A 17,947-nucleotide genomic window follows, 5' to 3' on the forward strand; every position below is an offset into this window, starting at 1 on the left:
CTCAAGAGTAAATATATTAGGTAAAGAGGTTCGGCTGACAAAAAAAAAAAAAAATCATTTGGGAATATAAGAAATAACATGAATTTGCGCATTTAATGCATTCAGAGACAGTATGGTTAAATAATCCACTCATAATTCAAATAAAAATTAATTTGTTCATCAATAGTTTATGCCAGGGGTTCTCAAAGTCTACATTCAAAGGTCCAAATCTGAATTTTCATCGGTGTCAAAGGTCCGGAACAATTGGTTATTACAAAACGAGTTTTTAATAAACATACATAACATATAACAAATAAACACTCATTTAAAAAAAAAGGTTCCCTTTGCATTCAAAATACTTTAATAACAAGTGCAAAAGTGGCAAAACAATTAATTTAAGTGTGAGCAGTAGAAGTCGACCTATAATGTTTTTTCTCTGGCCAATCCTGATATTTAGAAATCAGGGCAGCCTATGGCCGATACATGATGCTGATTTTTTGGGCCGATTTTCTCTTTTTTTCCCTTTATATCAAAAGAGAGTTTGCGTAAATGGTTATTGCAGGGCACAAGATAGTAATAGTAGTAGTAGTAGCCTAATTCATAGTAATAATACATGGCTCAAAACTTAAGCACCTTCTCAAAACAGTTCTGAAGCATGCTTTTTTGTTTATGTTTGCTGACAGACACCAGTGTTTCCCGCAGACTAGCAAATGCAAGTTGATTCTCTGCCAGCAGGAGGCGCTGTTGGAGCCTGATATATAGCTGTTTCCCCGGTAACGACTGTAATCAAATAAGCGCTACTTTATCAGCCATTACAGGAAAGACCAAATGAAAATTGACATCAAAGCTTTTCTGAAGAAAACGGACGGTTCTTTTAAAAGATACATTCATATAAAAACACCCGCGCAGCATTTTATTTTTGAAACGCGCAGTGCTCAGTTTATTCAATGAAGTATAAGCCTTTTGGAAAATCTATTTGTAGCGGTCAGTTTTGATATTGTGACAAGCCGCCACAAATAAATGTGTACACTGGGCACAGCTATAAGACAAATTGCCATAATATAAGTGATAGCAAAACAAAACAAAAAAATTTAAATATTAGCTGTGAAATGTCGCCCGATTACGTCAAACGTCATACGCTCACTGGATGTCATGATGACAACAAATGTCATGAAGGAAAAGTTTCAATATCTCGCCTGCAATTTCGGACCTTCTCCAAAAGACATACAAAAATAAGAATAATAAACAAATGATTTACAAGTTTAACGTGCGTTTATCAAAGTAGGAAATGTAATTAGTGTTCTTGAAATATGAAATAGAAGCGGGTCCGGATTGAATTCCCTCCGGGTCCGGATCCGGACCGGAGTCCGGACTTTGAGAAGCACTGGTTTATGCAATGTTGAAATATTGAGAAAAAACTTCTTAAAATTGAAATGATTTTTGTAAGTGGTCAAATGCTGTGTAATTATAGCCACGTGACTAGTGAAGGTCCACAAAACTGGAAGACTTTCTAAATGTATTAGCAAAGGGCTATTTCAGAAAAGAAAAAATTAAAAGAGGAAAAAATGATGAATCATTTATTGCTATTGTGTGAATATGGAATCATGTATTCCATAATAAGTAACTGTAATCCACAAACTCTTAATTTTGGAATCTGTTTAAATAATCCAGATGTAATCACTACCCAGCACTGATTGTGTACGACAAATTTCAGATGTTATATACGTGCTCTAAGCTTTTGTTGCCATATACTTTAGTCAGGGTATTGATTTATTTGTGATTTTGAAACACCAGATTGTACGGATCACAATTGGAAATATCTGAATTTTACAAGTTTTAATACTCTTAAGATATTTTGGGATAATGTGATATTTAATAAACTTTATGCAGGCTGGACTAAGCCCATGATCAACAGTACCTGTCTTGCCAAATACTATTACAACCCGAATTCCAGAAATGTTGGGATGTTTTTTAAATTTTAATAAAATGAAAAGTAAACTAAAGGCATCAAATTTGAAATGAGCTCATTTAGTGGATAAAAGTGTAAAATTTCTCAGTTTAAACATTTATGTTCTCTATGTTCTGTTGTGAATAAAATATTGGCTCATGTGATTTGAAAGTCTTTTAGTTTTCATTTTATTAAAATAAAAAAAAAACGTCCCAACATTTCCGGAATTTGGGTTGTACACATAACAGAGCACAAAAGAAGGATTTGCACAGCATAAATAGTTATATTGGCCTCAGAGAGCAGGTTTTTTCGACACAAAAGTACAATCTAATAACAGTTTGAATTACTGTAATTAAAGAAATGGTAATTGATGGGTTCTTTGTCAGTTCTGCTCAATGCCTGCTGTGACAGACATGTTTGGCATTGAGGATGTTTTTTTCTTTTTGTTGGTTTCAGTTGAAAACTGCTGATGTCCAAATGATTTATGGGGGGTTCTGAGAATGTGTTAAACAGAGCTCAGTGTACCACGCTTTTATCAATGATTAATGATTTTCTTCCCACAACAGTGAAACCTGAAATTACCAATATTGTGGAGAGCATCTAATGGTCTCCATAAGGAAAATGGCTTAAAAACATACTAAAAATATGTATTTTAGACATGTTTATAGAATGTTAGGGGATAGAGAATGTCATTGACTGAAGGCAATGGAAAGCCCTCAACATGACAGAAAAATAAGTGCATATGTGTGCGTGTGTGTGGTGGCAGATTTAGGGTGATGTTCAGCATGGCTGGCTTCTCCATATCTCAGTAACACTGACTGCTGTAATCGCAGTTATGGGCTGCGTGCGTTTAATCGATTTGACTGTGTCAGTCTGTGTGTGGTCCCATGTAACTGCTCAAAGCCTGAACAACCAGTCATCACTAACTCTCCAAGGACAGTTCTGGCAAAAACATGACTTGTGTTTCAAATACACAAACATATACGCTCTGCCTCGTTCTGTAAAGGTTAATGCAGAAGTTCTGCTTTGTGCACTAGTTAATCCATTCTGCTCAGTTCCAGAGTGTGTGAAGGAAGTGTGAAGCAGCGCTTTTACCCTGATCTCACACAGCTGCTTGCCATTTATCTCTCCTCTTGACTTCTGAATTTTGATTCTTTCAGCAGTTCACCAGTTTGAAGAATGTATCAAACTGAATGATGAATGGAAGGGTTGTTTTGTGTTACAAGAAGGCATTCACCAGTATGTTTGGAAATCTGCACATGAATTTTCTATAAATGCTTTGAGAATAATTAACAATAAGACACCTAAGATATTTTGGCTAAAATGATGAGCGTGTTATCATATAGTCTTATCATAAAGTTTTAGCTCACTGTAGGATGAATTTTAAATGTATATTTCTGTATAAACACAAAACCTAAAGGGATAGTTCACCCAAAAATTCAAATTCTGTCATTTACCCCCTCACATAGTTCCAAACCCAAAAGACTTTCGTTTATCTCTGTAACACAAATGAAGACATTTTTAATCATTTATTAATTTTCCATCCATTGAAAGTCCACGCAAACAAACCTCTGCTGCATCAAATCAGCAGAGTTGATCCAAGTTTAATCCAACTTTAATCCAAGTTTTCTGAAGATACGACACGTGATCATTTCATGAATAAAAGTGATCACTTTTTTATTCATATAAACACTGATCAACACACATAAATGAGCTCATGAGGATAAAAACCTCACTGGTTCTTGCACAAGCAAGCATGGTTGCGCTTCCATGTTTACCATATTTGATGAGCTCTATGTATGTGTATGCGCTGATCAGTGTTTAATTTATTATTAATATATACAATTTTTTATTTTTTTTTGTAATTTATAATTCACATAAAATACAGAATCATACACAGAATTTAGAATGCTAGAATTTTTAAAATGCATACATTATTATTATTATTATTTAAGTGGTAAATAAAACAGATTTTTGGTGCATGTTTTACAAGAAAATACTATTTCAGTTTTTCTATTTGAAAATGCCATGTTTAATTTAATGTGTTACTTGCTGTTTCTTCATAACTGTGAAATTCACTAGCAATTTATGAGTGAAAATTATTTCTAGTAGCATAATATATATTTATAAAATTTAGTAAATAAAATTACATAATTTAAATAAAAACATGGACTGGATTATGGCAATTTACCTCTGGCAGAAATGAACAGAACTAAAACAGAATAAATATATACACCTGGAAAAAAAGATGAGAAAGCTTTAAACATACATGATCCAAACATACATTGACAATCCATCATTCCTCATTCCTTAACCTTAACAACATTTCTCAAACATATTTTGAATGTAGTCTACTGTATGTGTGTTGTTTACAACCTCTCGGGGCAAACACTGCTCTTGTTCTGTGTTCACTCTGATCTCCAGACATCAGATCTGTGCTCCTCTACAGTATCTGAGCACTAAAGGCTGTTTAAACACATCACACATTTGTACAGCAGGATTGTTTTCCTCTCGGGTGCGCATCTCATGGTTGCTTCTGACTCCTGACCGTGAAAGTGTGCTGCTAAATGAACACTGTAAGAGAGCAGCAGGTGCATGGAGATTGACAGGAGGCCTTGTTCTCCTCGCCATGCGACTGATCACAGAGGGGGGTGAATCTGAGGAGTTAGGTGAAGATCTCTGACACAGTCCTGCGCTGGAGACAGTGTGTATTTCTAACGGGCTACAGGGGCTCTGAAGTGGAAACAAGCAGACATGAGCGACACAAGCTTGCTCATTATGAAGGATCTGAACAGCCATGACAAGTTCAGAAAACGTGACAGTCAGGACAGATAATATACATTATGCTATATTAGTTGAATCTCTCTGAAGTGCACTTTAGCATACTTTTTTATAAAAAAGAGTATTTATAACAGAAATAATATGCTTTAAAAATGTATTATAATTTAAATTGACATTAAATGCCATTAGTTGAACATTAGAGTGCTTTTTGACCCTCTTAAGCAAAAACTTAAGTACATCTTTTCATCACTTCATAATTTCTTTTATTGTCTTTGAAATATGGGTAAAGCAATGGTGAATGACAAGCATTTATGGTAAACTAAAATATATTTTAAGCACTATTGAAATTTGTATGTCAAGTTGCAATTTAGTACATATAAAATATATTAACTCTCTGTAAGTACACTTAAGTTTCCTTTTATTTCATTAATATTACCAAAGTCTCTTTAAGACTAAGGTATTCTATAGTCTTTGATATTACATATTGCCTGCAAGTACATTTTTTATATATTTTTCATATTTGAAGTATAGTGCACATTCAGTACACTTATTTTAAACATTAGTAATGTAATAGAACAGTTTTAAGAAAATTTAGTAGACATATTTATAAAATGCATGTATATTACTATAGCATATTGAGAAATAGCATACATATTAGTAGCATATTGGCTGTTTATTAGTACTTATAATAACTTATAAAATAAATAAAAATAATACCGCCTTCTGCATCACCATGCATACTTGTGATCCCTTAAAATCCTTGAACCATTAATACCTAAACTTAACAACACCTCACTAACTACTAATAAGCAGGCAAAAGTCGTAGCTAAGTTCTGAGAATTGGAGCTTTATTATTATTATCATCGTCATCACGAAGATATAACGAAGATTGTTAACACAAACAGATGACAAGACAACACCACAGACTGACAGAGGCACACTTCATTAACACTAGAGAGCGCCGATCGACAAGAATTGACAATCAGCTTATTTAACTTAAAAGTGCTAGTTGTCACACACACACACACACACACACACACACACACACACACACACACACACACACACACACACACACAGCATCAGGTCAAAGGTGAGCTCTGTATCTGATTTGCTCCAGATGCAGTCAGAATGCATTTTACTACTGTGAAAGGAACACATGAACACTTGATCACACTTCACCTTTGTGTCCTCATTTGATGACTTAAATCCAACCACAAATTATAAAATTATATGTCATCTTTTGGCTTTATTGCTTGCACTAGTCTGTCTGGATGCTCCACCTGTGACATGCACACACACAAACACACCACACTTAACATTCGCTCTGGGCAGTGCAAATAAATTCATTATAATATCCTTACTCTGAGACCACAATAAATCATTCGAATAAATGACACTTGAGAGGTTTGCTCTTTTATTTGCAGCGTCCAAGATTTTATTACTGCCACAATTAAGAAGATACTTAACAAAATATTAGCCAGTTTGGATGTATTTCTAAAATTATTTATACAAATATGCAAAATCCCTATTTTTAACCATATTATGCTGTGATATTTCACACTTCAGTGCAAGAATGTATCATTCTGACATCACATCATAAGTGTTTTTGACCAAAAAAAAAAAAAAAGAAACTACAAGAAAAGTCTGTAAATTCAGGGCCAATATAAATATACAGCATATTCTATAATATATTTTAATATCTTCATTGATATTTGCAGGTGTTTTAACTGTTTTTTTTTTTTGTACAGATGTTTTTGGTAACACTTTACGATAAGGTTCCATTAATTAATATAATATTAGTTATTAATATTAGTGTTTATTAATCTTTGTTCATGTCAGTTAATAAAAATATGACTGTTTATTCCTAGTTCATGTTAGCTCAGGTCCATTAGATAATGTTAACAGATTCAGCTTTTGATTTTAATAATGCATTCGTACAAGTTGAGCTTAAGACTGATGAATGCTTTAGAAGTATTTTTTATTGTTTCAATGTTTCATTTGAACTAATACAGTTTTATTATGTTAACAAATGAAACCTTATTGTAAAGTGCTACTGTTTTTCTCTCACAGTGTATAGTGATTTATTTGTCACAAAAAAAAAAACATTGATCATGGCACAAAAACACAAATATTTCCAAAAAATTATAATTTTTTTGGCTAAAACCCTTATTATTTTTTATTTTAACTGATCTTTATCCCAAAACATTTTGAATGTAACACAAAACTTTTATGAATGTGAAATATCTGTTTTTGTAATTACAATGTGTGACATGTTACAAGGCAGATTGAAGTGCACATGCGTGAGCACAGAGGATTGTGGGTGCTGTGTAAATGTCGGACCGGATGAGGGCGGGACTCCAGGTGTAGCTGTGCCTGTGGTGAATATGTCATCACTGCTGCACTATTTCCTCTCGCACAAATATGCATCTGAGATGGTGTCAACGTGAATGTGAGTTTAGCTCACTCAAAATACTAAACGCACTTTAAAAAAAAGTGTTTATTTTCCATGAACCTGTATATCCCTGCTGTAATGCCATTACATGACAACCTGGCCACCAGTGTCTAGTATTTGGCATATAAATGTGTGGATTTCTCTGATGAGTCTGAGTACAGTTGATAGATGACTCTGTTGTGATAGGAGAACCTTCATCAGTGCGGGCCCAGAGCAGGTGCCTGTTGGGTCAAGGTGCAAAGGTCAGGACCTCAGTGTGAGTCTGGTCAAATAACTGGTTTTAAACGGTGTGGCAGCCACCTGTCCAAAGGTTGAAGGTCAGGGGTAGCCAGGCCACCAGCAGGATCTGACCAACCACACAGAGACTGTGGGAAACAGAGCAGACAGACAACCTAAATACAGTAGCACACTGCTGTCACAATACATTGTACACGACCCAACTTTGACTAACTTGCTTAGCATCTTACTTGCCCCAGTAAAACTCTGCCCCCCCGCCACACACACACACACACACAAACACACTGACCTTGTGCAATGGAAACTCAACAACTTTCGATCAATTTGAGTTTTTACATTTGGATTAAAAAAAAAAAAGTTTGAAAATTCTAACTATTTATTTTTAAAAGGGAGAAATGTCACAACATATTGGTCTTAAATGGTACAAAGACAAATTTTGAACATTGATCTCCTCAGGAATAGCAGTTCTATTTAATGAGAAAATGTGCATGCGGTGCTTGTGGAGAATGTGCATGTGTGTGTTTTCTCCTGCTGTTCTTGTTGAGCATGAGCGATCAGAGTTTCACCCACAGTGTATCTGACACAACGTGGCAAGACCTCTGCATGTTTAGGAAGTGAAAATTTCCTCTCTTTCTTAACCTCTGCAGGAGGGAGCGAGAGAGAGAAAGAGAGAGTAAGAGAAACCTTATTGAAGAGGACACAGAGCGAGACGTCTAGACTGCCAGTCTGAACACTGGGGAACCTCCCTTTGTCCCTTGAGAATTTCTCTGTACAATTCTCTAGCATTTCTGTCTCTGTACATGCATGTGTATGTATATAGGTTTGCTTAGCTATAGCAGAAATTAGCTCAGTTGGGGAAAAAAATGCAAAATGCTTTTTCGAGAGGGAAAGGCATAGGCTTGCGTTCATATAGTCTATAATAATTATAACTTGCTTAGTTATTATTATTATTATTATTTTAAATTTACTCTGTACAAAAGCACACATACTTTTGTTGTATTCATTTCAACAAACGATTAGGAATTGAATTAAAGCAACTATATTGTTGGTAGTTTTGTGCATTTTTGGAGCCCTCTACAGTTAAATAAGTGGGATTCACTATTGAAAATACGGTATATATATCACTGTCATAATTACAGTAAATGGCTGTACTTTTGCTGCTGTAAAGCAATCTGTCCTTTTCGCTGAATTTTGTACCCTCGAAAAAGAAAAATCACAACTATTTATTTCACGATTAAGATTTTTCCCTTGCAATTGCAAGATATAGCTAAACTTGTAATTCTGAGGGGAAAAGGTCAGAATTGTGAGATATAAAAGGATTGCAAAACATTTTTTCTTGCAGTTTTGAGTTTACATCTCATGCAATTTTGCAGGTAGGCCTATATCTGATAATACTGACTTTCTGAGTTTAAATCTCATTAACGTCTAGTTAACATTTCACAGTTCATTCTTTCACAGAACTGTGAGTTTTTATCTTATATTTTGAGTTTATATCTTGCAATTCTGAAAAGTTGCAATTACCTTTTTAATTATTTTTTTTTATCCCGTGGCAGAAATGGGCTTTTAGTTAACAGATATTTTGGGGGAGTGTAGGTAAGAAAAACATATATTAACTTAGATACATTTGCTTTAAGTTTATGAATAATATCAGCAATCATTTATTGTTTAACATTAGCACAGAGTTGCTCTATGCATCTGTTTATGAATTGTGTGTCTTTAAGCATATATGTTGTCTGTGTCAGGTGTCTAGAGCAGGTGGGGGGTAGGGAGGGATTGTGAGGACCATGTTTAAAACAGCTACTAAACTATTTCCTTATAAACCTTTCACCTTTAACCCTATTTAGGTCATATTGCTCAAAGCAACTGTGCAGTCATTGCCACCCACAGAAGCTTGTGCCAACACATTAACATCCTAACAAGCTACTGTGTTCTACTACTGAGGTTAGTGGAATCAGATTCCCACAGCAGAGGAGCTAAACAGATAATCGAGTCCAGATGGTCCTTAATACATTTCAGCTGACAATCTTCCTGTCAAACCCACAACTGCATGGAAAATTAAACATTCTTTATTTTAACTAGTAACTGATATCATGAATGCACTGATTTAATGAAGAAATTTTAAATAGTGTTGTTTAAATGGTTCAACCTGTTGCAACGTATGATAACCAAGTTCGGTTACATCAAGAATATTGCGTGAAATTTGCATTCTTGTATTGAGATTTTCTGGCAATGGCCACCCTCTATTATCCTTAATGAAGAATGTGATTTCTTTAAAGTTTTACTCAAAAGCCAAAGAATATGAAACATAGGAATTTGTACATTTTTGGTCATTATAGAGATTTACTGGCTGATGCAATCAATGAGATCATAACTAATTTATTCTGTCTTTAGCAACTTTTAATATCACTATAGAATAGGTCTGGATTTGTTTGTTTGTTTGTTGACCAGACATGTTCATGAGTCTGAGGTTAAGTCTCAGGCTATTGTCATGAGTTCAAGTCCAGTCTAAAGTCTTCCAAGGCCAATAAAACCTCAAGTCAGAGTATTTTGTATGAACAAAACTAAAGAAAATAAAACAAACAAAAATAATAATTTCCCTGTGTATAAAAGCTCATTTGTCATATTAGAAAATACATGAAGGATGTCACAATATTTGCAGAAAACTATTTTTCCTTGAAAACTTGTGCTATTGCTGAGTCTTTAATCTGAGTCAAGTCTCTAATCAGGTTCTTGTGAGTTTTAATTTTACTCGCTCTCAGGCTATCCAAGATGTAGATGAGTTTGTTTCCTCATCAGAACCGATTTGGAGAAATGTAGCATTACGTCACCTTTTCACCAATGGATCCTCTGCAGTGAATAGGTGCTGATAAAACATCACAATAATCGACAAGTAATCCACACAAATCCAGTCCAATTTCTGTAGCCATAAACTGTTTGTTTTTAAGAAATAAATCTATCATTAAAATATTTTTAATTTCAAAGTCAATACAAGTAATATCCATAAAATTGCTTTCTCCAGTTAAGTTGTCTCATCTGAATCAGGAGAGAAATATGCACAGATCAAGCACCATTTATAAGTCAAAACAATCTAAAAAAGTTCCAAACTAATGTATGGTCGTATTTTGATATGACAACAGGGGATGGATTGGAGGAAGTGTTATAATTTGAGTTTTGAGTGTGTAACTGTGGGTAAAACAGTTTGACCCTCATTGATAAGCTACAATCTTAGCAACGTATTAGAGCAATCCGGGTCAGTCTTACTGCTGTGGTTGGAGGCATTATATACAGTGCTTAAGAATCATATGCTGCAGTAGGACAGTGGCAAAATTGTCAGTGATTTTTTTTTTTTTTTTTTTTTTTTTTAGTTATATGTCAAAGAACCACATTTTTAACAATCCCAAACAACTGCTCTTTTGATTTTATTTTGGGTGTGCATCTGTGTTTCATTCATTTTGATGAGTATAAATGGCAAAACTTATGGCCATCTGATTAGCATATGAAAGCAGACATGCTGGTGTGGGAGGTGCTGGTGAACGCACGTGTTTGTGTGTGTGTGTGAGCAGCAGATGGACTCAGACATGTTGACTTTTGACCCTGTCGTTGTAATGAGGGCTGAGAGACTGGTGTAACATTGTGTTTCCATCATATGGATTCACCTCAAAGCACACAGATTTGGAGTGAGAGGTTAATTAAATCATTTCAACTCATATAATTATCCCATTAACCTCTGTAATGCTGCTGAACATCAATTAATTTCCTCATTACCTTAATCATTTACTATGACCAGCTAATCATTGCAATCTGAGTATGATGGATTATTATCATTTAATCATACACAAAACCAGAAGCCAGATATTCTCATTCACATAAATAAACTGCTGACATGCTAACATAGATGATCTATCTATCTATCTATCTATCTATCTATCTATCTATCTATCTATCTATCTATCTATCTATCTATCTATCTATCTATCTATCTATCTATCTATCTATCTATCTATCTATCTATCTATCTATCTATCTATCTATCTATCTATCTATCAGCAACCAGATACAGCACCCTAGCAACCACCTCATAGACATCCATTGCAAAATAATGATAGGATTACCTCTGGAACATTGTAGAGACAAATGTCAATTAGAAAAGGAAATGGGCTCTGAATTGCAACTAGTATATCTTGTCTAGCCACTCCCTGACAACCATTTAGAGGACCCTAGCAACCATACAGCACTTACGTAAATCTAAATAAAATTTAGGTATTAAATCTGCTGTGATGGGGCAAGCTAGTTCAAGCCTATAAAATAGATGGTATGAAATGCATGAATTTGAATCATTCCGATTTTTTCAAAAATGTTGAATCATTCACATGCCCACATTTGTCCATACTTTTGGTTACTAATAATGCAAATTAATGCCCAAATTATATAAAACGTGTATGTTTCCATAGCATTCTTCTCAAAATGTTAACACATTTACCTACTGATGTCTGCACAATACTGTACACACATTTTGTTATTTTTCTAAATACTATATGATATATTATGTTATTTTCACTTGTTTGTTTTTAGTATACGGAAGTTATTTAAGGCACATTTTTTATAGAAAAATTAAATGTATTGTATTAAATGTATAGAATAATTAAATGTTTGTTTACTTGCAAATCAATGCATATTTAATATCTGCATCCATTAATCTTACTTATTGGCTAGTGCTGGCTAGAATAAATAATAAACATGGTTCAGTCCTTTTTAAGTACATAAAAATCAAGTACTTTTTTTTTTTTACTTTTACTCATACTTTTACTGGTGTAATATTTTATCAGGGTTTATCTGAACTTCTACTCAAGTATAGATTTGTGTACATCGCCCATCATTAGGCCTATATGTAGGCCTAATGAACCATGGAGCAATAGATAATCTGCGGAGGATCTGCTCGGAGTGTATTCATCATTCACTTTAAAACAAAGTTCAGCGACTGTTTCCTTGGCAACAGCCTTGCACGTATAGCTCTCCTCTTCCTGAGAGCCAATGAGGCGAGTGATACCATAATGTTCTATTACTCTCCGGTCTCCCGATCCTTTTAGCACCAATCAAAAGGTCAGAGAGCATGTGCTCCCCTTTTCCTGATCTCTCTTACACATAAATCAGCTGATGACAGTAAAACAATGACAAATGGAGTGTGTGGGTCCCAGTAAAGCCATATCAGCTGTGCTTGCGGAGAAGACTTGAGTTGTCAGGTGATTTTAGAAGCTTGAAATTATAGTTTGCTTCTTATCGATCATGAATTGTATAGATAACAGATAATAATGTAGGTTATGTTCAGGTTAAACATTTTTATCTCAATCATCATTTAAAAAAATGTGTGTGTGTGTGTTAGAGTGTGATAGCCTAAGGCTATACTCTGTTCATTGTCACTGAGTCACTTATTACCTGTTTTCTGTCAGACTGTATCTCCTGCTCTCTCTATTTTCCTATATTTCCACAGAAATAACCCCTGTCAGTGCGTATACGAACGTTTTAATGAGTGTGTATGTTTGCATTATGGATGATCCCTGTCATGTTGCTCGGTTAGTTATACTGGTTGACCACTGACTGTCTGATAGCATCTGAACTGTCACAGACAATCCCAGTCCAAGATTTATTACATCCGGAGCATAGTCTTGTCTGCACTTGGCTGGCTCATCCTCTTCTGACTGTGTGTTTTGTGTGTCTGTGTGATTTGAGGCCATATGTCCGCTCTCACTCTGTCCGGTCGGAGAAATAATAATAATAGGTAGCTACTGACATCCTGCAGACATGCACACACTGCAATTTAAACCCAGTCTGCTCTGTATCAGTGGTGGATGTCAAAGAAGGAATTTTACCGTATTCTTTACAGATGTGCAGAATTTTTTTTTCTTTTTTGAAGACAATTAGATCCAGAAGATAGTTTTGTGTGTATGTAGCAAGAATATAATATGGTGAACAGGGCTGTATATTAACTTTTTTTTGCACTTGGCACTGGTGCTACAGAGGACATTAATGTTACATATACAGTAATGCACACAAAATCCAAACCTTAAAAATAATGCTTTCAGACAAACATTTTCTTTATTTGCCCAAAATGGCAGACTGCATTAACAGAACACCTCTTACTTAAAGGGATAGTTCACCCAAAAATGAAAATACTGTGAACATGTATGGATTAGAATGCTAGTAACCAAATAGTTGACGGTAACCATTGACTTGCATAGTATTTTTTTTTCTCCACACTATGGAAGTGAATGGCTACCATTAACTGTTTGCTTACCAACATTCTTCAAAATCTTTTCTTTTTGTTCAGGAGAAGAAAGAAACTAATATAGAACTTTGTTTATTTATTTATTTATTTATCAAAATGGCAGTAGGAATTGTGGGAAATGGAGTTGGTTGTATGTATTCAATGCAGCCGAGACATCATATTTAAAGACTACAACTCCGTACCAAGTAAATTAATCTATCAGTTAACCTCACACACACAAACAAGCATGCAACAAACTCTTGCTTCACACAAACAAGTGGCTCTGTCTCACATGCATGCAAAACTATATCGCACACATGCTACTGTGGTAAATTAATTTTTTCATTGCATGTGCAACGTGCCTTGGTGTACACTGAGAATAGTTTAAAAGTTGAATAATTATATTTAATATTTAAGTATCAGAGCAGTGAAAAGTAAAAATATAACCTGTGACTTTAAGAGTTGGATAAAATAGCACTGTTGCACTTGTGGATGTGATCGTCTGGATAAAATGTAAGTCAGTGTGTGATATTGGCCATTTGCCTGCAGGTCAAAAGTGTTTATCTGATGGTCAGTGCTATCTTTTGCCAGTATTTTGGCTTTTTGGATGTGCAGATATGTTCAGTGAATGATATGTGTATAATTATCCCTTACAAAGCTGTCCAGTGATGTGTTATACTACTATCACATCAGACTGTGAGTCCACCAGTAATGAAACCCTTAAATAATGAGCAAATGATACTCCATTTTCATTTAGTCATTCAGTTTTGACAAGTCACCCTGTGATCAGTCTCTAAGTATTTCCTGTATTTTTAACTCATTCCCTCCTGGTATGTTGCAAACTCTCTTCTGGTTTCTCAGTATTTCAACTTTTCATAACCTTTTCACGCGTATTGTTAGAATGCACCACTGTAAACAAGAATCCATTGAACAGAAAGTAATATTTTTAAATGAGACCCTTCACAGCAGACTTGATATTAGTTTGATTATCAAGTCCTTTAGCAGTTAATTCAGATTTTCTGTTTTGTCATCAGTCTTTATTAGTGACATGTTTTCAGACACATTTAGTAGTTTTGGCTGCTTCAAACCCTTCTCATCTCATATCCCATTTATATCAAAATAATTCCTCTGTTACTTTAAAATTCTAGATTCAATAAAAGTGATTTGTGTCTAATGTAGTTGCCAAAGAGTGGTGAAAATTCCAGATGAGGCAAACAAGCCCTCTGGCACTCAGTGTGAATGGAGCAACAACAGTGGTACAAGTCTGACAAATATTTCCTTCTGTGTTAACATCAGAGTTAACACCAGCAGCAACATGAGTTAATGAGTTAATGCCAGCATGCAACAACTAGGCTATATTTATAAATAATAATAATAATAAATAAATAAATTCTGGGTGCATCATACGTTTTCATTTCATTTATGGATGTGCTGTGTTAAACTACCCCCTCCCCCCTATGGTTTTCAAAAAACAGAATATGAAATTTCTCCACTGAGAAGTATTTAATTAGTCTAATTTTAGACTGTTTATGGTTGCCAAACAACATAGCAACTTGGAGCATTAACCCTGCATATCACAGAGTCATATATTTGCGCATTTTCAATGAACAGGGCTCATACAAATAAATATAGTTAAACCATTCTTTTTAGGCTTGTGATAATATACGATTAATATTCCCCCAACTTCTTAATTCCGATATGCTTTATTTATTTATTTTAGATATATAGCTATCACATAGTGCCAACTGCCAACATGGCTATGATAATGTGTAAAGCAAACTGTTCCCAGAATTTAAAACTTCGCCTGTCTACGCACACAGTTATGTTTGCTAAAGAAGGGCTTAAACCGATTGCCATACACCCATACATCATAATTTAAGAATAAAGTGCTTTGTTTTATTCGCATACAATGAACAAATGCAAGCCTCTTGAGGGGCTTTCATTGAGGACCGATGCGCGCGGTGGACCACACACCACGTTGTGACAGCGTTTAAATGCGTTATGCACGGTTCGAGAGGAACTCCATTCCAAAAATACTGTCTGTGGAAACCCAAGCTCCTAGAGACACAGATGGGATATGTGCGCGCTCAATGGACATCACTTGGGGTCCAAAAACCCTGCACTGGATTGCCGCCAGTGGAAATCTGTCATACTGAAATATGGCTATAGTGCGCAGCAGTGACATCATGCTCATCTACCACTAAACAAGACTGTTAACAACCCTGCAATCTTTTCTGAATTTCTTTCTCATCTTTTATAATCGGTTGTGCGAAAAAAAAAGTTAACAGCGCGAGCATTTTACAAAGCAGCTGTCTAATGTGAATTCTATTAAATGGATAGGCTATCCTAAAATCCACAATTCAGTTCATCAGTTCATAGCTTTTCGCTGAAGATCCAGACCCCATGCATTAATGTTATAATATTAAGAGAAGTAAAAATATGAAATATTGTCTAAAGTAGGCTACAGAATAAATATGTGACCAGTGAACTGTTATGTATGAATAAAACAATACGTAATGACTTAAATATAATTATATTCACTATAGTGACTTAAATAATCGGCTACTTAATTCCTGAATTGGTAGCCCTGACTCTTCTTTAATGTACTCTGTCTTTATGTAAAACAGGGAAGACACGACATGAACTAAACTGCAGTTACAAAAACTTTTAAGATATAACTAATTTGAGACAGGTTTGATAAAGCAAAACATGCAAACAAAAGAACTGCCGGAAAAAAAAGGACTTTTGAAATCAAACAGCCTTTGTGACATGTTCCAGCTCCAAACCAGCAAAAAAACAAAAACGAAGTAGGCTATGCTACACAGACGTTTTGAAGATTAGATGCACTTCTCCACAAATTGCCGCTTTAGTTTGTGCTAAATATCAAGGCTGTTCGGTTGGCCTTGTTTGTGTATTCACGGGGTTTGTAGATTTGAGAAAATATTCGGAGGGTGTGTTGGCCCATCTGTCTGTTGGGGGCGAAGGTGGGGGACTGAATGTTCTTTTCACAAGTTCAACGGTATTTACTCAGACACAGCGTGCACATTCCCTCAGTCATGCCTCAGTGGAATAAATTAAATCAAATTTAAATTCAAAATAATAAATTAAATAAAAATCACAATGCAAAACGTTTTAGCCTATTTATTTATATTTTATGAGCTAAATGTTAGCTAGAAATTATTTAGGCTAGCCTGCGATCGTTAAAACACCTGCAAAGATTTTTTTTTTAAAGAACGAGAGAATAAAATGTAAAATGTATTGTTTTTTTAAGCCTAGTATAGCTAAATGATTCCAATTAAAACATTTATTTTAACAATATAGCCTAACCTACTCAATTTTTATTAGGCCTATTTTTTTTTCTATAAGTTCTAAAAACGAAGTTGAACAAGCGTAACGGGGAATTGATTATTTTAAGTCAAATAGGCCCACACTTAAAAATGGGTTTACTCACCTTGTTCCTGCATGCACTGTGTGAATAATAGGCCTATATATGTTTGCATTGTTTGGCCGTACAATTTTTTATTTTATTATTATTATTATTTACATCAGGCTATATGCAGACAGCAAGTTGTTCGAAAGGATAATGCTTAAATCGTTATAAATTCTTCCACAACAGTTGCATTTAAAATGTTAAAATGTAGCAGCGAAGCAGATTGCTTTTTATTATTATTATTATTATTATTTTAATGAGAGCTCTATAATTCATGAAGCAGTAAATGAAGCAGCCTAAACTGGAGTGTTGGTACAGAATCAGTTATTTTTTATTTTATTTCATTTTAATTTTTTTGAAACCTAGGCTATAAAGAACAACTGAGAACGTAGGCTAACGTATGCATATAAGGCACTTGATACACTGTTTCCTATAGTTTACCGCGGCTCATTAGCCCTTATTTTTTTCTGTAATTTTTATTTTATGTCGTTTATTCATAGGCTACAGCAAATCTAGTTTCAAGCGTGGCGTGACGGCGGAAGACACGAGGCAATGTGAGCTTTTTTAGCAGTGATTGATGGCGAACAACATTCTGCAATGGCTCGTTATTCGCTTATCTTATCTTATTCGCTTATTAATTAATTTTCTAGCAGGTGATAGCAAAGCGACGCGTTGTGGAATCCGAAGATTGTTGTAAACGGCAAAACAACATGCTTTAATTTGGCCAAACTCGAACTTTTGGGGCGATTTCTGGGTCTTAAACCGGCAGACGTTCCTTAAGAACGTTCACACGAGTAAGGCATGAACCTTAGTTTATTATTTCTAAATCATATTTTGAAGGATATTTCTATTGTG

The sequence above is a fragment of the Barbus barbus genome, assembly GCF_936440315.1.
Source record: "Barbus barbus genome assembly, chromosome: 10".
Classification (NCBI taxonomy): Eukaryota; Metazoa; Chordata; class Actinopteri; order Cypriniformes; family Cyprinidae; genus Barbus; species Barbus barbus.